The following is a 23,356-nucleotide window of genomic DNA, read 5'->3' as shown; positions in this document are numbered from 1 at the left end:
GCTATGGATGCATGCAAAAATAACTTAAGAAAAGCTTCCGTTGACTTGAGTCAAAGGTAGGGAAAAGCCATATGCGGTCAAAATGTCATAAACGAGATAAAAATAATCATAAAAGAGGTCACAACAAGGACACAGATAGGCCTAGGAGAGAAAAGACATTACCAATTTTCAATGTTTTCTCTCCTTTGCTGGGCATCTCAGAGGAAGCAGGACACGAGGCAGGCGCTTTGCAATGTATCTCTGTCAAGTATAAAAAGAAGCAAGATGTCAGCACGATGTCACCACATACAGTGGTGATTATCAAAATTACATAGAATAATGCCTGCAACGTGCAAAAATCTGAAGTGTAAATGTGTATGTGGTGAGTGTTGAACCTCCGGGTGACAAAGATGATTTACCGATAGAGAGAAATGTATATGATAAAGAGATACATATACATTATAAAGATATTAGATACAGCTAGACCATGCTCAGGAAAAGACAAGATGGTTAGAGAGATTTTAAACAGCTACAAATTACTGAGACCCCTTTAGAGGGTGGATAAGCTAAGCCACATGATGAATTTCTTTACCACTTAGGTAAAGCTAAGGGAGGGAGGCCTACCATATGGATATCCTATGTCTTGGCTGACTGTTCTTTCTCTCCTGAATGGTCCCTGGCAAAGATTCAAGCTAAGTTTCTAGAAGTAGGGTTCAGGGTGTAACATCTGCCTGTAGTGCTGTCATGGGATTTTGGAAAAGAATGAAAAGATGATGAGTCGATTGTCCAAGAAATTTGTCACTTTTAGCATCAGTACTGCTTGTCCCAAGGTGGGTTATCAAAATGATGTGGCCCGAGACTTGTGTGAGCCTCCCAATGGTCCTGGAGATTATAAGAACTGGAAAGAAGACATAAAACAATGCCAGGGCCTAAGACAGGGTTAAAGTATTTGGCAGCAAGCCTGGACTTGCCTTCTCCCTGGAGAAAAATCTGTTGGCACTTGTACTGGAAAGTGATGAACAAAAGTTTCTGCTTGTGCAACATTTCCAGGACAGAGGGACTGAGAAACCATTCTACAGAAAGGATGTACTGTGGGGTGTGTTTTGGAGACCCAGAAAGGATGGCATTTGAGATTTGATGTAAAATCGAATATATCAAGTCCACAGAGAAATCACATTCTAGCATCACAGCGACAACCTTCTTCCTTCAGTCTCCTTTCATTGCTGTAGTGCATAAGTGAAAGCACCTACACTCTGCGATCCTAAGGGCCTACAGGGAGATCGTGCCAGGGGAATTCTGCTGGCCCCTGGGAGTACTCGTAGGGAGCTTTCTGTTGCAAGATGACTTTAATTAACAAGCTTAAAGTTCCCAACTTCCAATTAAAATATCTGTTATGACAGTCATAGCTGGCAGAAAAACATATGATTTTATTTCAAGGACGTTACATTAAAAAGGATAGGATCTCTGGTGGAACCCCAGCTGGTCTTCCCATAGGTAACTGCACAAATTTCTGCTCCCGATGGAGCTGTAGATGCTTGACCACTCTATAATCCAGGACCTGAGGTGCGCTGGTCACCTCTGTTCTTGGATGTCAGTCTCCCCTCTCAGCTAGAACTGTGCAAGGGCAGGGAAACTTCACCAGGCCGGACTGTCAGCCTGTTCAAAGGCACATGGATTGCGTCAGAATGAGAATTATTGTGAGGTGTTTTCGGCAAGTTAATTTATCACACAGAGACACGTACTCATGTTCACACCTCGTGCAAGGCAGCTGGAAATTGGCTTTCCAGAAGTCTCTGCATTGCTCCAACTGTTCTCCTACACGCTGATGATGCTTCAAAACATGCTCTGTTCCTCAAAAGATTCTCAAAAGCAACTAGATTAAGTAAATCTCAAGACTTGAAGATTACTCTGGCCAAATCCTGTCTCTCCAACTTCTTTGGAAATTGATTGATTACTACCAATTTAGTACCAGTACCCTGGTAAGGCTGATACTTATAAAAAAACTGCTTTTCACTCTCTTATTAGTCTCTCTTTGAGATTGTATTCAGTTCCCTTTCCCTCCGGGCTGTTGTCCAAATATTTCCTACTTCATTCAAATCCCAATTTACCATTCACTGTGGAAGAAAAGTGCAAGAAGAAAGAGTGATCTGCACTCTGTGGAGATTCTGAAAAGACGAGAATACTGCTATGGGGGTATGAGTCTCTCCTGAGGTGCAGGATCTGTGCCGTACAGCCCCTGGGAAGTGACAGCCATGCTCAGAGTGGTGCTCTGAATGGCTCTGGTATGGTGACATTCAGTCCAGACCCTTTGCTAGTGCGGACGTGGTGCTAAGCACTACCGGTATCTCCTGCTCTTGAAGGTACTCACGACAAGGACATCCACAGAATTGAGGCTGCACTTTAAAGAAGTAGGTAAATATTGTAGACCCTTGCCAGTGCTGGGGATGTTTCCTGCAACAGGAATGAAGAAATCAATGAAGCAATACAAGAATCTTAAAAGTAAAAGGTAGCATAGGAAGGAATTTCTGTTTCAGAAATCTAAACTCAGCATTAAAAAATAATAATAAAAAAATAAGTAAAAAAAAAAAAAAAAAGGGGGGAGCATGTGTAGACAAGTATATGAAGAAGAAATAACTAGGCTCAGGCATCCCTGCTGTTTTCTTTCATTTTCTTCTGAGCAGAGGGAAATCTTGTCAACTCTTCCCACACTACAGGAGGAGAAAAAAAAGAAACACGGTCAAGCTCCTTCCCAAACCAGGTGCTTCATGCTGAACAGAATCACCGAAGATAACCCTGAGATGGGATGGCTCTGGAGACGCATGATGTTTCCACACAGTTGACGGGTGGTCGTGAAACCATCAGAACAGCTCAGTGATGAAAGGGCTGGGTGGAAAGTCCAACGCCTGCTCACCTGGAGAAGACGAAGAAGGGCTGCCAATGTGTCTTACCTGGTTACTCCGAAAGTCCTACTGGTTCTTGGCTTCCACAGACCCATGAAACAGGATTCCTGGCCTTAGCTGAATGAAACTTTTGGTCTGGGCTCAACTGAACCTCTGGGGAAGAAATAACTTAGAGGGCATTGCAAAAAACCCCAACCCCTTGAGCCAAACCTGAGACAGTATATAAGAAGATGCAATAGGTGATGGTAGTATTAAGGAAAAGGGGAAAAAGCAACCCTTTACTGAAGGGAAACAGAATTTGCGGAGAGAGGAGTCACAAGAAGCCAAGCACTCAGTATCTAGAGTCGAGCTCTGTCCTGGCTCACCATGTAGGAATGGTCTGAATTTTCACTTACTTTTCTGAAAGAATAAAAATTTCAAATAATGAAGCCTGGGGTCTGGTGATGAAGAGTATGTCTATCTAGATCTTAATATAAAAAAGGGAACATATTTTGTTTGAACATTGCAGACGTTGGCATCTGCTCAGCTGCTTATTAACTTTTACCCATAACTCTCTATATTGCCGGCTCAGCCCACTTTCGTTTGACTGACGCTGACAGTGTTACCCTGGGGGTGAGCTTGCCCCACTGCACCATGCTGCCTGGTGGCCTTCGGTGGCCAAACCAGCCTCTTTCAATTTCCAACAAGGTGAGCAAAGAAACATTCCTGCCAAATAGTAAAATTTGTCCATCTTTATTGCGGAGAGTGCTTTTCTTATGGAAAGCACGGTTTGTTGTCAGCTAACATGGGTTTCAAAAATTAGGTATACTTTATTTTAAAATCTGTTAAACTACAAAGATCTCATAGCGGGGTTTTTTAGGTATGTTCACCACAAAACCACATTTACATTTCTATCACTTCCACTTCTATCAAAATTCAAGCCAATTTACTGCATAAATTGATGCAATTTTGGAACTGAGAAGCTTTACCTAATACGTTATAAATGGAACTGATAAGGCTCAAAGTATCGTTTGGTGCCTATATGAAATATTCAACAAAAAGGTCAGAAATCCTATTTCCAGATGCAGAAACTTCACGGTGGATTTCTGAAGGTGGGGAACAGTATTTTGGTTTTGTTTGAAAAAGGATACTGGAAACCAGGGTAGGGCAAAGTGACATACAAGCAAACCACTAGAACTGTGCTGGCACTAATGGACTTGACCAGGGCAGCTGGCAGTCCTCATCCCACCATGCTGAAAGAACTGGACTGAAAACAAAAATATCTGTTCTAAAATAGGAGTTTACCAGAAAGAAATGACAGGGCAGGGGAAAAAAAAAAAGTACTTATTGTTTGGAGGCTGATCGCAGTGAGACAAGGACTTCAGAAGAACAGAAAGGAGCTGTAAGTGCTTGGCTGTCCTTAATACGTAAATACCTGTAACAGCTACGGGCTTCTTGGCCAAAAGAGAAAGGTGGGAGAGTCTGAGAAGAATCATATCCTACAATTTTGCAAGAAGATTAAAAAGTACTATAACAAATACCCTGTTCACATTTAACTGCTTCATCTTTTCTAAAGCCAAATCTGTCGTTAATGCACTTACACTAGCAAAATTGTATCAATATAGTTCATACCGAATCCTTGAAAAGAAGCCTTTCCTCCTATCGCACTCTTTTTTTAAAATACATATATCTCTGGGCAGAAGAGATTTTTTTTTTTTACCTGCCGAGAGTAAACACTTCTCTTTGAGGCAGCTGTAGGCATAATTAATTGCAGGAGGAAGTCTGTTTCACGTGCTATCTATATAAATCACAGATTCGAGTACATGTATTTTTAATAAGTGTACCTTAAAAGCACAGATGAAATAAGATCACCTCAATATTTCAAAAGCAAAATTTTTAAAGATTTGATTCTATTTCTGCCTAGACCGAGCATCTGCTTTGCTGAGTGATGGGTGTCTCTTGTCATCGAATAGACATGAAGCTAAGGGAAAAAACGTCAGGAGAACAATAATATAATCTAAAGAAATGATTACAGAGTAATGTCTGTGTATGTTTTCTTTTGCCATTCCATCAATACCTCAAGCCAACCAAGAAGCTTGTTTGAGTTTTGTTTTTCATTTTTAAGTCTTTGATTTTACTACTTCTTACTTTGTTTTTTGGTTTTACTACTAGTTTACAACAGGACAGTTTTCACATACCTCTGTTGTGTATCCAAAAGCAATTAAACTGCTAATAGCCGGGTATTTACAAAATCATGTGCAGATGACACATAGCAACTGCTAACGCCAGAAAATAACCTGAGGCAGGAGAAAGATGAGTCCTGGTAAATGAAGGTTACTAAAGAGATTAATCTAAGAGCAGTAGTTTAAGCAATCTAATGCTATATTTTCTTTTCAAGATTTTTCACTAGGACAAGGACGAGACCTATTTCTTTTACTTCTCGTTCACATTTTCAGCCTTCTTCATAGACAAATATTTACTTACCTATCTTAACATGATTTCTTTTCATTCTGAAAAGGCATTCATGTAAACCATCCAAAGGAAGTCGTGCCTCTGCATAAAGATAAAACAAATGCTTCAATCCTGGGCAACCAGTTAATCTCCAAACCAGAACCTCAGCTGTGCAAGGTGCTGGGCACTCAATTCTCACCAACTTCAGTGGGCAATAAAGGTGTCCAGCACCTTGCCGTTTTAACCACAAACCTTTTCTCCGCACAGTAAAGTGCCTATCAATTACGTACACAACAGGTATTTCCTCCTACATTAGGGACAAATGAAAACAGAAATGTTTCTTCTGATAACATGCAATGCTGCTTGCTTATCAGCTGCTTTTCACCTCTACGATACAGTAGCACCTTTGATAAACAGCCGTGCATTGATATTTAGTCACGAGCAATAATTTAGTTGCCTTGCTGCCAGGCTATATTACACACTCAAATACGTGTATTTTGAGTAGGCACTGGAAAAAAACCCAAAACCTTCTTCTCTGCCTTCTTCAGTTTCGCATGCTAATTGTCACGCTCGTACAGCTGAGAAATTACATCAGGCGGCGTAGCGCTGGAAAAGCTCTTCCATGCTGTTTTGCCAGTACCCTTCAGTCCTGCCCTTCTGCATCCCTGTTATTCCAGCCTTTGCCCTCTCTTGAGCAGACGCTGCCAATTGTGCTAAATTGGGTAGTGGTTTTGGAAGTGAACAAATTGGGACTAGAGAAAGACCCCAAGCTCATTTTCAATTTTGTTCTGAGCTCCTATTTGAACTCAAGTAGTTAGGAAAGCAATAAATAGGCCAGGGCCATAGGGGAACAGCACTCGGTGTACATTTGGGTCAGGGGCTACCGCTAGGATTTCTTCAGAAATCCAGATGACATGACATGAAAAAAATTCAAACCACAAAAAAGTTTTGTATGGAACGTTTTGGCTAGTCGCACATACACGGCTTGCTCAGATCCTACAATAACAGCGCAATCAGCACTGCAAAATAGACAAGAATGATATTTAGAACAAAGTTTATTTTACCCAATCACTTACACATTGCAAACTTACCTCCCCAAATGCCTCAGCTTCCATTTTAAAAGGGGTGTTCTACACTTTCACAAATAATTACTATGAAAAGACAGTAACTGATGGAGGCCTTACGCTTTTAGCAAAATCTGTATTTTAGTCTGTAACAAGTCAATAATATTTTAATAGCAAAATTCCGGTCCTTATCATTATTATATAGATCCTTATATCATTATTATACAGATGCCGGTCATCATTATGTTATCCAAGTTTATTATAGTTGCATAATTAAGCAAAATAACAACTCTCTGTCCTTTTTTTCTTCTTCTGCCTCGTCCTTTAGATGACTAACAAGGAACACATTGATGGAAATTAGTTTGTTTTTTTAAACGGAGACATTTAAAATGGAAATACTTAAAATAATTATTTGGAGTTTGGTGGGCTATTTAGCTCAAGTTCACTTTTAATTGTCTCATACACAGGCTGTAAAGAATTTATGTTGGAATGGGCAAGGCTGAAGAAATGATTCTTGTGCTTAGACTGAAGGCGATGGGGTTTACCCGCAAACACGCTCCCTGGCAGCGGGGCACGCCGGGAAGCGCTCAGCCCACGGGGTGGCAATTTACTGCATTTGCTCCCACAGAAACTTCCTCACTAAATTCTCATGAAAAATATTAATAAAAATATTAAAATATATTCATAAATAAAATATTAAAAATATAACCTTAGTATCTTCAGCTGAAATGCTTGGAGCATCAAGAACAAGACTGAAGCCCCCTCTTTAACAGAATGATAAAATGTTGCTATCACAGATATATCCACGTTATCACGTGGGACAACGCATTACGTGAACTCATGTTACACGTTCTAGATGTGGGGTGAGCCAGAGAACGGGATACAAGCCTTCCTTGTATCTTTGCAGACATATTAAAATCTCTTTATTTTAGAGGGGTTCACTTGCTTGTTTTTTAAAGGAACTTTTAATGACATTGGATAATTACTTGCTTCTTTTTTAAGGAACTTTTAATGACAATGCATAGTTACTAGTATGTGGAGCACCTTTAGGTTCCTTGCTGTCATGCCTTTTGAAACAAGAGAGAGGGTACTTTGGTATTCGTACAAGTAGATTTGATTGATGTAAACAACAAGCGACTGCTGTTTATCTTGGCTCCTTTCGTTCCTTCACTGTTGGACACTTTATTATCGCTCACTTCAGAGCGAAAGAAAATGATAAAACAGTTCTTCTAATGGAATCAATCATTCAAAGAAATGACAGAAGAATACGAAAACCCAAGAAACATCCACCTTTGCTATTATGGAGACAAGGTCCTTCTCCCTTTACCCTTCGGGGACACCCTGGTGTTTTTCACTAACCCCAAATTTACTTCCAGGCAGAAAAGAAATCTCAAATTGTTTACAAAATTTGTAAAATTAGTAAAATCGGTGGCATGAAAACTAATCAGAGGTGCTTATTCTCATCTTCTTTCAGATCCTGTTTGTATCACTTCAGCAGTCTGCTTGCAGCCCTTTCAATGACACAAAATATGCACATTGGATTAGAAAGAAATTAGAAAACAGTTCAGGAAACAAGGATGACAAAGCTTAGAGCTACTGTGTTAAATGAGGCCAGAAAGGTTGGTTTCAAAAATGTAATTTTTAACAGTAATATGGTAGATGATACTAGGTGGATTGCATGATGGGTTGCCACCTTGGTGCATGGGGAGAAAACTGCAGAAAGGTAGTGATCAGGGTACATGAGCAAAATGCTCTGTAGCCAGTTCACAGCACTAAACTTAAATATCAGAGTGAATCTCATGACCCTTGAAATAAACCTAAAAAGTCATCTGCCAAGGAATTGGCTAAGCCTTCCTTTAAAAAGGGAACATAAAGTTGGAATAGTCTGTCAGTATCTGCATCAATATTATTTGTTGGCATTCAAAAAGTCAAAGAGGACCCTGAAAAAAATGAAGACCTCTTGTCCATACAGTCCCAACTCCTGATGCGGGTTGCCACTTTGGTTTTAGACCCGCATGCAACCCTCTTCTCTAAATAGAAATAGTTCTCATGATATTAAATGTAGAAGAGAGCCAGGTTGTGAAGTCCAGAATGTCTATTTACTGATGGGTTTCATTCATGCTTATTCCAGTGAAATAAGACCTCATAAAGTTGTGACTTTTTAATTTTTTTTTATAAAAAGAGAATCTAGTCAGAACTATTTGACCAGGTTCTACATGAATGGTAGAAAACCCTGAATGGCTTTCTCTCCAGTGCTTGTCCCTATGGGGAGACCTCCGATGACTTTGTCAACACAACTGAGTGAATATGAAAAGCTGCTTCTATGTTTCCACCCCGGCAGCATTACCGTAGCCTCCGAGTACGATGTACGTCGCACAGAAACCTGAGCTCACTTTGTCAGACCTGTGCAACCTGCAGGCAGAAGCAGCAGAAGCTCTGCTTGCGGCACGGTACGGGCGGGTGTGCAACTTTGGGTGTCGCCCAGCTGGCAAGGCCTGCCGAAAATCACCTCTTCTCCTTGATAATAAGGGCTCTGTCAGGTATGGGATGCAAGCAAGCAAACAAAAAGTAACAGAGCAAATACAAGGAGTTTTGGCCTAGACTGACAGCCAGCGCGTTCCCCACTGTGTACAACGCAGGGGTAGCAGAGAAACGGCATAAAAACTTACCAAGGTTGATAACTTCTCCCTACTGATGATCAGCGAGTGCCATGGCAGTGGAGAAACATCTGTAATGAGGCCCACTTCATTTGTAACCAACACAATAAGGTATTTACAAAACGGTAAAACTAAAATATCATAATTGCATGAAATACAGTTACCGGTTAAGCAGAAACAGTTTGGAAGACCACACCTTTGAACAATTAAGAGCACACAGGATGCACTGGTAAACATTAAACATTTTAAAGCAGTACTATCCACTTCTAATAACAACAAGACAAAAAAATTGGAGGAGAAAAGGAGAAATGAAGACTTTGTTAACTGTCACTACAGTTGTTTTCTGGTTCTCTGTACATGAGCAGAACTCTTCATTTTCACTCTCTCATCTTTTTGCTTTAAGTTTCAGTGTTGGCCAATTAAAAAAAAATTGGATAAAAACTAGTAACTGCTAATCAATGTATCTTTTCTGAACATGGACATTTATTCGTTTGATACTAATTTACTTGAAATCAGGTTATGTGAAGGCAAACACTAAAACTGCCTCTGTAAGTGTGCTGTTCTCAGGGCAGTTGTGTGGCTGAGACTCCTCAGGATTCCAATGAATTAAATTATTGCCGTTTAACAAATCATTGCACAGAGTACCTACGTGTAAATACTGCATGACTGGTTACCCACTGCATCTCTCAGTGACTTAGACAGAATTAACTCTCATTATTTCTTGAGCACGCCATTTAAAATGATTTCTAGTAAGGGCTATTATGTGGTCCTGAGCCAGCATAATATACGTGTATTTTGCACACTGGAAAGGACTTTTCTGTCTTCATTCCCCAAGGCAAATGTATTTCCTCTTTCCTTCCTGCTTTTCACAAGGGAACCGGTCTTTTCAAAACACTAAAAAAAAAAAAAAAAATAATGGACCTGGAAAAAGGATATCACTTTCAGAGAGAGACTGAAAAGTTGTTACACACGTGTGCTCTAATGGCTTTTCTTAATTACTAGATCACCTGTGTTATCTTTTTGTTCTGTGTATATAGACAAGTATAAGAGCACGATAAAGCTAATAAAAACCAAGCAAGCCCTAGCTTTTCGGTCTGGAATGTAACACGGGCTCCAGGACCGGAGGCGCGGGCGGGAGATGTGCCGGGAAGGGAACAAAGCAGCCCGAGCCATTTCTTTTTCGCGCAGTAGCAACATTTAACCTGGCATTTTAAAAGATGATGCTCGCAAATACGGTTAAGTCATGTATTCAATTCTGCTCAACTACTGGTGTGAAATTTTAATCAAAAAACTAGAGAGCTCATTCAAAAAAGAAATTAGTGAAAAAACTTTGGTCGTCTCTCATCAGTGAAAACTGATTTAGTTATGCAAATTACTGCTATGAATATTAAACCACTGATGAAAGGTTTTTAATGAAGGGATCTTTTGTTTTGGAAATGCAAGGGTATATGCTTTAATTTCTTGCTAATTTACTGTTCTTTGATAATGTTCGCATTTTCCCCAAAGTGACTTCACTGATGGGTTTAATACTGTGAATAGAACTACAGGCCAACAATACTGGTTTTGACAAGCCTTCCCCTGTGTAACTATAGATCATGATTTGCAGCCCCTTATGCACAATTCTATTAGGGTGAATTTTGTCTACAGGGCTTTCCATGAAATGAATTCTCATTTTAATGTTAGCCTCCTGCAGTTTTTAATTTTTAATCTGTAATATGAAATTGCAAATTTTACAAACATCATTTGAAAAAGCCACTAGGACAGAACCGAATGCCAAAGTTTACATATTGCCTAATTAGACTGTTATGAGAAGCAGCTTATCAATGTCAAGCCAAAGATCATCAAAAAATCCAATTACTAATTTGAAAAACACATATATTTATAGGTTCATTCTGTTTAATTTGCATCCGATTAGCTTAATAATTGTTTAAAAATTGTATTAAGGTTAATAATTTCGGTTCAGTTAGCAACACACCTGGGCTACCAAAGTGGTTTAGCGAATTAGTCGGCTACCTTACCTAAAATAAAACTCAATTGTAATTTTTTCTGTCATAAAGCACAAAGAACTCATTACTCAAATGACGAGGCAATTTTAAATATGAAAAGGTATTAAAACCACTTACTAGCTGTCTCTCTTTACCGCTGTATTTCGGGTCAAATGCTGAGGAGGAAGGACCCCATCCGTGCGGGCTGTCCCGAACCTTTCTGGAGGACGTACCTCATTTTACAACGCAGCGTGTTCTGTCTTGTAAGAGACAGCCGAGATCTACTTTGCTATCCTAACACAGTGCAGGAGGATTTGGCCTTTTAAAAGTTGGCGTTAAGGGGGGAACAACAGTGTACAACGCAATTACAGTCAATTTAAGTGAAACTTCAAAAGTTTACATTTATAATTACAGCAATGAACAGGTCTGTGAATAGGTCTTACAGTTGGACTCGATGATCTTGAAGGCCTTTTCCAACCTAAATGATTCTATGAAATAGGCGCCCCATCCAAAATTACTTAACAATTTTAACTCATGTGAAAGGTTCATCACCCCCCCCCGTTCCTCCCTGACCTTGCGTTGGTGAGGTCAGCTGTGTCCTGAGAAAACACAGCAGCTTGCCAAGAGGGAACCGCTGAGCCTACGGACAATACTGATCCTATGGACCAGCACGGTACAACTATGGACCCAAACAAGCTGGGAGAGGAGGAGCGGGAAGGTGGTGTCCGTGTTTCATTGGGTGACGTGAACGGGCCTCTTCTCACTGTGGCAGATGAGCAGCCTTTGCCCTTAAACTCAAAAGTCAAGCTCGGTCTGTGACTTCCTTTATTGAAATGGGAGCGTGGTTGAGAAGGGCCGTCTTTTGCCTGGGGATGCTAGTCTTTCCCTTTAGTTAATGGAAAGAAGTAGGCTTCTCTAGAGGGCGAATGAGAGCAGAAACCCAAGCTTAAGTGCCCTGGAGGAACTGCTGTGTCTCTGCTGACTACACGGGGATCTTGGGAGGCAAGTCTCCGGATGATCAAATTAGTCTTTGTGCCTGCCTCATTCCCTAATTGGCATTAGGTATACCAACTAATGAACAATGTATAGCGTAACAAAGGAAGCACACACTGGAAAAGGAGAAAAATTAGCTCGTGCTAATTGGTGGTCTTGACTTTGCTGATAGTAATTACACACATTTTAAAAGGAGGGCTACAAAGTAATGCACACACTTTAAAGACACTACAGTGTATATATACATATATATATATATACATACGTATTATAATTATACACTTCTGTCTTGGTAAATTGACAGACTTAAACTTCAACAGATAAAAGTTGATGGTTTTTCACCTGGTCCAGCTACCAGATTAGACTGACAGAAGTCTCAGCTTTAGTTTTAAACTTAGTTCCAGACTTTGACTGAAAACATGCTCTCGGTGGGTTCAATTAAAATGAATTCGGCCCTTAACTTGTCTTATGTATGATTTCTGACAAAATGATCTGGTTGACCCTCCTAGAGGGTTTTCTCATTTTCCATTAGTTAAAAATAGGTCATTCAGAGCTTTATGAACATATGCAAAATATTAATTACAAAGTTCAAGCAACGCAGTTTTGGTTAGCTTGTGCAATATCTTCTCTCTTAAAGAAAAGCAAGGATTTACAACAGCGTGCTTTGCTTCAGAGATTTACATGGTAAATGCTCTTAGGTGGTTAAGAAGAGACCAGTCTTTAAATATAATTTACAGCTCTAATTAGTTGATTTTTAGGAAAATTTGTTTGACCTTCTTAAGGGCAATGAAACCTGCATCTTTTCCTGGTATTCTTAAACACTGTTTTAAAATTCTTCTAGGGCTGCAAAACTAAGTATATTAGATAACGATGTAGACGCAACTCCCTTTGAAACTAGCAGAAGAGAAGATCATGAGCTCATTTCTATGCCATACGGTAGCCATTTAGATTTCCTTACATTCTTCCATAGTTATACAGCAGCCTGGAAAAGGCTCTTAATTGCACAACATCCCAATTTCCATTCCACCCTGCTAGCACTTCTAAAACTATGTCTTTTCTTAGAAAATGTGATCCTCCTCACTGAAAGAAATAATACTAAGAAAATGAAATAGAAAAGCTAAATATTAAACTTAAATTGTTTTATTAGAAATAAACCTATATTTAGAAATACTTTTCAGACAGCTGCAAATCTGTGCAGTCCTTTTATCTCCTATTATCAATGGCAAAAAAATGGTACATTTCTGGAAATCACATACAAGTTTTTTATTTAATAAAAGCGTTTCTTTATTGCACCTTTATTGTTAAGAAGTTTCTCTTGCAGTGGAAAAACTTACGTGTGTACTTTAAAACAACACCAATCCAATAAAATATTGTAGCTGTTCAAGCATTCAAACTTGATTAAACTTCCCTTTCAAAGTATCGCAGTGCAGTGAACCCAGATCTCTCCTAACGCTTGGACATTTGTGTTGAAGGATTTGTATCAGCAGCATATTTTAAACTGCTGTTCTGAAGTCAAAATAGATTTTTTTTTTTTTTTATTCCTAAAACACTTAAGAGTGAGACTTCTCTCACACAGTTTTTGCTTTAAATATCCATACATCTTAAGGAGGTAAAAGAAGCCACAAGGTATTTTCTGCCAAGATTTTTGTTTTGATTACTTGATCTTAGTATCATACTATAAGCTTTAAAATGTAGTAATTTTATTCATGCGATTCTAATAGTAGCATTAAAAGTAATGCTAAAAATGCTGATGTGTTGCCGGTGTTTCTTCCTTAATATACATAGACACAGGTGCTTAGATTTCCTCTGGCTTTGGCTAAAATATTTCCATACAGTCTAGAGTGACCTGGACAAGGTGATCCTGACTTATGATGCTCAGAATCAGGTGTGACTGGATATTGAAGTACTTTTTTCCTTCCCTGTGTTTATACGGTATGCCTACCCTTAATTCTGAGCTCAGACTGGAGGTCTCTCTGTTCATAAGGCATCTAGCAGGGAATATAATTTCCAATTTACTTTCTTAAATACACTCTTAAATAGTACAATTTCTTTTTTTCTAAGTATAAAATATGCAGTGTATGACTTTTGAAACAATACAGGACTGCCTTTGTTTAGCTATCACATAACACGGATCACAGTTTTTGAACGAGGATACGGCCACCTTTTCCCCAGTGGCCAGTACAGAGAGACCACACACGAGAACGACCACCACCCCAGCCCAAACGAGGTGAGTACCTTGCTTTCCGCAGGATCATCTCAGTTTTTACCGGTTTCTTTCCCCAGTTGATAACATGTGTGATGGAGCAAACTGCGTGCCAGCTTTAATGAGGTTGCCTTCGCCTGCAAGCTTACGCGTGAAAGACACAAAGACCTGTAGTTTGTAACAGCTTATGATTGCATTTGCAACAGGTTTAAAATTCTGCTATTAAAACTGGTTAGATATTAAAACACTTCGTACCCATTTCTTGTTAAAACTGATAGTTGGCAGTGAAAGATAGTAGAAGGTTTTACTCATTACTACTCTGCCATCTATCCTGTAGAAGCTGTGGCTACCAAACATCAGGTTTGGACTACAAGGGTGCAATTTAGCCACACGCTATCCTGCATCCTACTGGAATTTAAAAATTCCTTCTTGAAAAAACTGCACTATATTAGTACGGAGAACGTGCTTAAACTCATAAAGAAAAAAAAATTGATTTATAATACTGAAGATCAGATCACTGTTTTTTCTTGAGTTTTCCAATACACTGATGTTCTTCCAATTTTTGGTGTCAGTATCTACTGCTATTTTCTTCATCATACAGATGACTTAGTGAGGAAAAGTAATGATGACAGTGCTAGTCACAGATTGACAGGTACTAAAATACCTGCTAGGCCTAAGTACTCATGTGAACCATAAAAACGTATTAGTATCTGTCCCGCGTACCATAAAAGGCTAGCGGATGACGCAATACACCTGACAGTTAAAATTCTAGTTGGGTTTTCATTACCTTTTTTAGTACTATAAAAGGAAAGGTTACTTCATGAGACTTTCCTCAAGTTTACTGCCTCCACAAATTTAAGCTTTTGAAGCGCACGTACCTCTAGTTGCAAGCCTGAGAATATTCCCTAATTATGATTTTTGGAGTTGCATGTAACCTCACATGCGGTTTTTAAAAAGGGTGCGAGTCCCACCTGTCTCACGTTTTTTTTTTTTTTGCGACCTCCTCTGAGTATCAGCCATAAATTATATTCTAAAGAAGCAGGAAAGGAAGCTGAAGCAGGAATCTATGGAGACAACATCCTCGAAGATCATCAATTACCTGGCATCTTTTAATCATCGAGAATTGCCTCCATCAGGTCCCAGCCTTTGGGAAATTATGAAACCTGATAGTGTTTACAACTCGGCATCAAGGTTAACAACTATACTGTTCTCTCAAAATAGCATTGCACCTTAGTGTCAAGTCAGGAGAGGAGTGCCATGGAAAGATGCAAATTAAAAGGTGGAAAATTCAACCCCGTACAAGTTTTCTTTCCACACCTCATGTAATTAAGCAGCTGATCTTGCTCTCAGGAAACTCTTTCAAGCCAAGAACTTACAGTATTCAGAAAGGATATTGGATATGAAAGAGAATGTCAAGAACAGACAGAATCGTGGCATTGATTACAATGCAGCCTTGAAATATTAAAATCCAGTTTTGTTGTCAGGAATTTTCTGAAGGTTTTTAAACCCTCCATGACAATCAAGCTGCTTTTTCAACTTTATTTATGTAATGGAAGTAGAAAGTCCATATATTTTTAATAACTGTGGAGATCAAATTTAGAGTATATATGTAGGTTCCCACAGTGAATTAATGTAGACCAGTAACAATCAACAGTACGGTAGCAAAAATGCCATCAAAAGGATGTTCATACTAACACTCCTAGAAAAATAATGTCTCCTGATTAAATAATAAACACCCCGGAGGTATTTAAAAGCCGTGTAGGTGTGGTGCTTAGGGACGTGGTTTAGTGGTGGGCTTGGCAGCGCTGGGTTATCGGTTGGACTCGATGATCTTAAGGGTCTTTTCCAACCTGAACGATTCTATGATTCTAAATATCATCAACAGTCAGCTCGCTCTATTGACAACAAGGTTTAAATTATTTATTTCTCCTTTACTACTGCTTCAAGATTACTTCACAAATCTGAATACTGAGTTGACTAAAAGCCCGGCCTTAGAAGGTAATAGTTTTGTGACCGCATTTAATAAGGTGTGACCACGTTCTTAACAAAAAACCAAACAAGAAATATTCTGTCTGTATATTCACTATCTTACTATATCCATGTAACATTTTATTTAAAAGTAATACAAACTAGCAGCCTTTTAAAGGATATATATTACACCATTCCTGAAAAAATCTGTTGATCTTATATTAACATACTTGCTGGTATTTCTGGAATATTATTGTTTCTTTTGGACAGAACAAATACATTTGGTTTAGTCTTTCATAATGTAATATGCGAATGTATCAGACTGAAAAAGTAGTCCTGCGCACTATTTGGCACCACTTAGTTTCTTACGCTGTTCTTTCTTACCCCCAATTTGGTCTAAAGGAAACACGCTGGTGCTGAAAAGGCTGGCGGTGACGCTTCTGGGTTTTTTTATGTTACCTGGCCATGGATGTTCACCACCGCTCTGCACCACCACTACTTACTATTTCTTCTCGATTGTCTTTTGCCATCTATAATCAACTTGTAAATAGATTTGTAGGTATAAGAATATATAGATATACATACATAGAAACATGTAAATGCAAACATAGTCGTGGATAACTAAGCATGCTTTTATGCATACCTGAAACATAAAGTCATTATAAAAAATATGAAAAGTCAATTTTTTTTGCCATCATCAAACAAAAGCTTTCTAGAACCAAGGCATTAAAAGCAGTGAGGCATATATAGAAAATTAATTATATTCTTTCAAAATTCACAATCAAAACACCCCAGTTAGGTGGATAAGCAAGGCACTGTCTAGCATAGCAGTGCCTCACTGCAGACAAACACATTTTGGCAACATCTCCCTGACGTTTTGATCCCTCCTGATCTTAAGAACTGCAAAACCTCTTCCGACACTAGAGGTCAGCTGTTTATTCATCTTTAATTTTCAGATTATGCCCCTTAAAAGTGATACAAATGTTTCTTTAAATGAAAGACAAACTGTGTTCTTCCAAAAGTAGACTAAAAACTAAGTTGCATCTTTGCTACAATCGTGTATAGGTCATACTTTGGGATAGAAAATGACTCTGTAAACTCACATCCCAGAGGTAAATACATTGAGGAAGTTGAGAGAGTTACAAATATCTCCTCACAGGATAGTTTACAATTTAGGTCAAGTATGAGCATTATAGCTTCTTCAAAACTCCTTTAATGTACTTTAACTTTTACTATATTTCAATTTTGTGTCCAGAATTTCTGTGTAGGGACCCTTGGTGTTTTTCTAGAATACTTATTTATCATAAGACTTAGACAGCCCATTTTTAGAAGACAATTTGGCATAGTAAAACAACTGTGATTTGTGTTCTTTAAGGACTCCACCACCTATTTGGGGTTCATTTTCTGCTTCCCAAGGAGTTTCATTAGAAAAGAAAAAGTCACAAGCGCTTTACCTGATTTCTGTATCTGCCCTGCTGATTTCAGCTTTTGTCAGGGTGATCAAAAAGGGTCTTCCAGAAAAAGCAAAACCCTACCAGAAATAAATTTAAAAGAGAAAGAGTGAAATAGAAGTATGACAGTTTAAGAATTATTTTGTCACTGTTTTGCAGGTCTACAGATTTTTAAACTAGGCATTCAGTTTCCTGAACAGGCAAAAATATCTGGCTGTTAGTAGCATTTATAACGTACAGAGGGTATATATATTTTGGAAATATCAACAGTTTCCTGAAAGGAACTGAGTATAGGTGTAAATGCTGGGTTACCTCTTCGTGTCCTTGAACACGTACTGGAGCGCTAGCAGCCAGGAGATGGGTACAGCAGGCTTGCTCCATGGATCACCATTCCGTCAGGAACGGAATACCAGTTCTTCTTTACTCATGCTTAAGCCCAAACAAATATTACGGTAAGAGTAGTAAATGAGTTCACTGCCACACAGATATTAAATGTATATCAAATATTAATTACACAGTTAGTATGTTTAGAAACAGGTCAGCTGAAGTAACAGAAAGCAATGGTTCCTGTTACTTGCCCTGTAACTCACCTCTAAAAAGTGAAGGTTTTCTCCCTGCATTTCATTCAGCTAGAAAACAGCTAAAATATTTAAATAGCTCATACCTTGGAATCTAATCCACAGATATATCTAAATTTGTATTTAATGTTGAGTAGCAAGGGCATCTTGACATGGGAATGTAAACCCTTAACTATTATTTTCTCCCTGAGGTTGCATACACATCAACTCAAAGCAATCCTCCAAGGACTGCTTCAGATTCTTAAAACTCAACACCTAATCTAGATACCAGGTTCTAACACTTTCCCACAAGTTCGTAGAGTGCTCCTGTCTGACTTCAGAAATGCTGCTGATCCCTGGACACTTCCAGGCAGAATTTAGCCAGCAAGCTACCTTTCCTCCCTCTGACAACCACCCTATTACTTAACTAACTATAAATGAATAATTAACATACTATGAAGGAAACATTTTCTATACATCAGCAAGGCAGAATCTGATCCTCTTTCTACATTGAAAAAAAGATTTGTATGAAATATATAACTTTGATAATCATACTTTACATACACAAAGAAATAGAAAGGTTTTAAGGGATTCGAGACTAATGGTGGGTTTGGGATGGATGAAGGAATTATACGGCAGCGACCACACATCCTCCATTCAAAAAAACCATTCTAATGATCTGTAGCACCAATGAAGTGCACAGCATCTAATGATGAAATCAAACATATTTAAATACCAATCACGCCAGAATAGTTCTCTATTTCCATTAGAAAGAACATGAATAAGATAGATACTGAGTATGTAGGAAAGTGAAGATGGTTGCTTTGATCATTCAAAATTCTTGCAATGGAAGATGGTGAATGACAGGTAATCACCAATCTTAAACTCCCTTTTACTTAATCACCCAACTTCAGAAACACACTGAAGTGAAGTAGCTTTAACTTATACTGACAGCATCTTCAGAGATACAAAAGAAATGCCCAGAAAAGCTACTGCCTTTGAGTTCTTCAATAAGAGCAAGACAACCTCCGCTTCCCGACTTTATTTTATCTTCCATTCTTTTCTTTATTTCATTATAAGAAAGTAATCTGCCCAGATTAAGGACCAAAAAGATTGATGATGCAGAAAAATTAGCAATGAACTTTTTCTACCATGTTCCCTTTTTTTAAATTTGTGTTGGCACACGACCAACAATGATGAAGTGTCACTACGGAACGCAGAAGGATAAGAGAATTTGAAAATTTTCTAGAGAAGAAATTTTCTAGAGGAAAGAGAAGACTGGTCTCTTTGGCTAACCTCTCAGTTAAAAGCTTTGTCTCAGTTCTTCCTGGGAAGTTCATTAAAAAAAACTTTGGAGGTGCGTTTGAGGCAGGCTTGCAATTTCAAATTTTTCAAGTGGAAACGTAGTTGCCAACACTATACATCTTTACAGAATTTGAATCAATGTGAATTCATGTAAAATATCAGTTCTACAAAAGAGCACTAAGTAAATCTACTTTGGAAACGTTCTGAGTAGCGAGCAAAGCACTAGTCTACACGTGCATAGTACTCTCACAATCAAATACAGATTTGCACAATAAAATACATCAGCCAGTTATCTTATTCTCCTGCTATTTTTCCTGGTTTGCCAAGAACGTTTCCACAACTGATATAACAACATCACTTACTAAGAGGCTTCCATAGATTAACATTTTTGACATTAGGGACTTCCCACCCCATCTTGTTCATTCTTCATGAAACAGATCTGGACTTCCACAGAAGATCACAGGATATGCGTGTTCCTAGCGTTACAAACAAATGAGAAGTTAGTCTTACACCATGATCTGACTTGAGAGATCTCTCCTCTTTCTAGGAAAGCAAGGGGTACGCTCCCTAAGGAGAGACTCTACTGCCTACCTTAGAGAAGATTATGACTAGTATGCCTTATTAGTCTTTAGAGCAAATCCACGTAACAGTGAGGCAGCCTGTGAAAGTAGGAACGAGAAAAGTAGACAATTTCCAAAAGACAATTTTAGCTGGAAGGGGAGAAACATCAGTCATGGAGGAGAATTCACAGTCATTGCATCTGATCTGGCTCCCTGTTAGATTTCAGACTAGGACCAAACACAAAAAATGACATATCAGAGTCACTGGAGAAACAAAGAGACTCATCAGTATCAGAAAAAATATTCCTCAGCATTTACCTGCATTTCCCAACCATGCCATAGAGTTTGCACGTGTGCTTACGCAGTGGAGACCATTTTCGTTTTAGATGAGATGGTAGGACTTCGCTTCCCTCTGAGATTCTAGGGCTAAGGTTTTAGGGATGCCGTGATTGGGAAACAGTTTAAAAACCAAAACAAAACAAAGCAAATTCCACTTCTCATGCCATCTACGTTGCTTGGGTCAATTTTTTTACCTTTCCCCCCTCCATTTTTTCCCCCTCTTTCTTAAATAGGTGTGATTTACTCAAAATCGCTGTTTCTGTTCCTTCTGAGAATGAAGTGCATAGACTGCCGATCTTCAAATCCTATTCCAAACCCAAAATATTTTTCAGTTTACTAGTCAAGTCAGGCCTACAAAACACTTTTTAGTTTAAAATCCTCTTGAAAGCCTTTGCTGTCACATGTAGAATCGCTGGTTCTGTGACATGAGACAAGAAGAGATATTGTCTTAAATCTGTTCTGAAACAGATAAGCCTCAAAAGAGTATGGCGCTCTTTCTGTTAGTGTCAGTTAGGACTAGGTTGGTTTCCAGAGTAAGAGGAGAAAACCAACAATCATCCTTTGGAGGGAATTTCTTGGGCTGTCTAAATAGGCCATGAGGACCTGTTTTGTTAGCAGAGACATTGCCTTCTCTGGTATCTCAGCAGACACAGCCAGCTGTTATTTACGGACTTTTTTTTAGTTACTACTTCGGTATTTAAAGTCCTTTTAGTTAGAGTGGGCATTAGCTGCCCAACAGAAAACAAACACAGAGCAGTTACTCTCTTGTGGATGAGCTCAAAAACCAATAAGCCCAGCGCAGAGCAAGCTCTGACACCACATCGCTGCGCTGTTAAGTGCACGCACAGAGACAGGCTGGGTTCTAGCACGGTTCATTAGCCCCAAACTCGTCAGCAGACGTGTACTGACCACAGCTGGATTGGTCAGACATGTGTTGTCACAACACTTAAAAGTTCCGACTATAAGTCTGCAGATTGGGGAATGACTGCAGAGAGCCAGCTCAGCTCCAAGCACCACCTAAAAAGCACAAGGAGATAGAGTCCCCTGAATGGATCTGCCAGAGGCAGCTGTGACTAAGCAGGCTTCAATGTCCAAACTACCTCAGTTTTTTCCATTACCTAAAATATCCCCAAATTCCGTTACCCCAATAACGGGGAGCTGATTACAAGTTCCCTCTGAAGGGAAACACCAAATCCAGTAGTTATAGCTGATCAAGAGCAGTATAGCCATTCCTCATCTACCTGAAAAGTTGAGTGCCAACGCAGGCTTAGATGAAAACATAGTTGGGACCGAACATATTCCGACATTGCTGTGAAGTATCTGCTGCCTTGGCAAGTTTCTGGTCTTTCTCATCCTGTGCACTGGATGTATCTCCATATGCAGGTATACGTACAATGTCTTTTTGGAAACCGTAAAAGGCCTCTCAGGGAATACACTGGTCTGCTGCTCTCACGGGCAATCTACTCGCTGTGCCCAAGTCTGTACAGAAAGGCCAACGCGCCCTTATGTCCTGTTTGCAGAGTTCAAGAACTGGTGGGGAAATTGCTAAGCACTCCCAAGCACTCTCTGTGCTTTAACCCATCGTACCAGAGCTGCCCAGGCATCTCTCTCTAATGAATCACAGCTAGCTTTCACACTGGATGTGCAGCAGATACCTTGATATTCAGAAAGACAGGCAGTAGCTCACCAGCCCGGGTTGCCAACGTGCCATGGTTTACTGCTGTAGCAGCAGGGCTGAAATGAAAAACAACGCAACTACTTCATGGCAGCGATGGAAACTTCCCTGGCATTCTTCCTCCGCCAGCCCACCTCAACGGGCCTGCTCAAGGCTTCGTTCTCCTTCGGTAGGGAGGATGCTTCACCACTGACCGCTTACCGTCTAAATCAGAGAAGATGGTGTGACCCATTATAATTTTAAGAAACAGTTGCATGTTATGCCATTAAAAATGGAGAGTTTTCTCACTGAGCAATAGCCTTCAGCACTCCTCTGTTGTTCTGGAAAAAACAGTCTTGGCCTCTGCCTTAAGACTTTGATTTATCATTAGGCCAGAAATTACTGCCTTGAGTAACTACAGAATGATATTAAAGACTGAAAAGATAAGAGAGGTACAGCCACTTACAGGCACTTGCTTCTCTTGTATGAGAACAGAGGAGAAAAATTGAGAGATGTGAGCTCAAAACCCAGCAAGCCTGTGGGGCTCACCTGGCAGAAAGGTGCTTACATCAAAAGCCTCGAGAGGTTAAAGCATTACTGTATTCCCTCTTTATATCCACATTTCTCAGCGAGCCAAAACAAGGAGAGCTTGCTGTATTTATGCAATCGGGACACGCAGTAGGAAAAACTCCTTACAGCTCAGGGAAATGTAAATGCGAAAGCTGAGCAGCAGCTGAGCAGAAATGCCAAGTTCTGAGCAGAAACCTTCGTTCAGATGGATCAAACAGCGAACAGGACACCGCACGCGCGTGGAGGAGTTGAACACCATGGAAAAGCAGAGTACTCCAAACAGAAATATCCTCTGCAACACAAGAGACACAGACGAATACAACGGCAGATACGTAAGCACAGCACAGCGGTGCTCTCCAACCCACTTACCTTGGCATCATATTCAGCGCTTCATTTTCCCTGCCCGTTGTCGCTTGTTACTGTGCATCGCTAATTCTTCCCTTTGCTCTCTGCTGAGATCTAGCCATCTTCTGCAAAAGTTCAGCCAGCAAACAACAACAACCACCCTCTTTTCCATTAGAATGTCAGATGCTGGGAAAAACAGGGTAAGAAATGATACAACATCAATGCTAACAATAAAAATCTTCCTTTTAGCACAACTTTCAAAGAATAGCACAGCTTAGGGATTTCAACCCACAGCAGCGTCTGCAACACTTGGGTGCTGCGGGTTTTTCAGCCTCGTCATGTGCACCATGGCGGTAACGGGGTTCTGCCCGAGCGATCCCCTCCCCGTACGTTAAC

The sequence above is a fragment of the Nipponia nippon genome, unplaced genomic scaffold (genome assembly GCF_047370975.1).
Source record: "Nipponia nippon isolate SJK-2023a ecotype South Korea unplaced genomic scaffold, ASM4737097v1 scaffold_3, whole genome shotgun sequence".
Taxonomy (NCBI): domain Eukaryota; kingdom Metazoa; phylum Chordata; class Aves; order Pelecaniformes; family Threskiornithidae; genus Nipponia; species Nipponia nippon.
The sequence above is the reverse complement of the archived record's forward strand: the minus strand, read 5'-3'. Positions refer to the sequence as shown.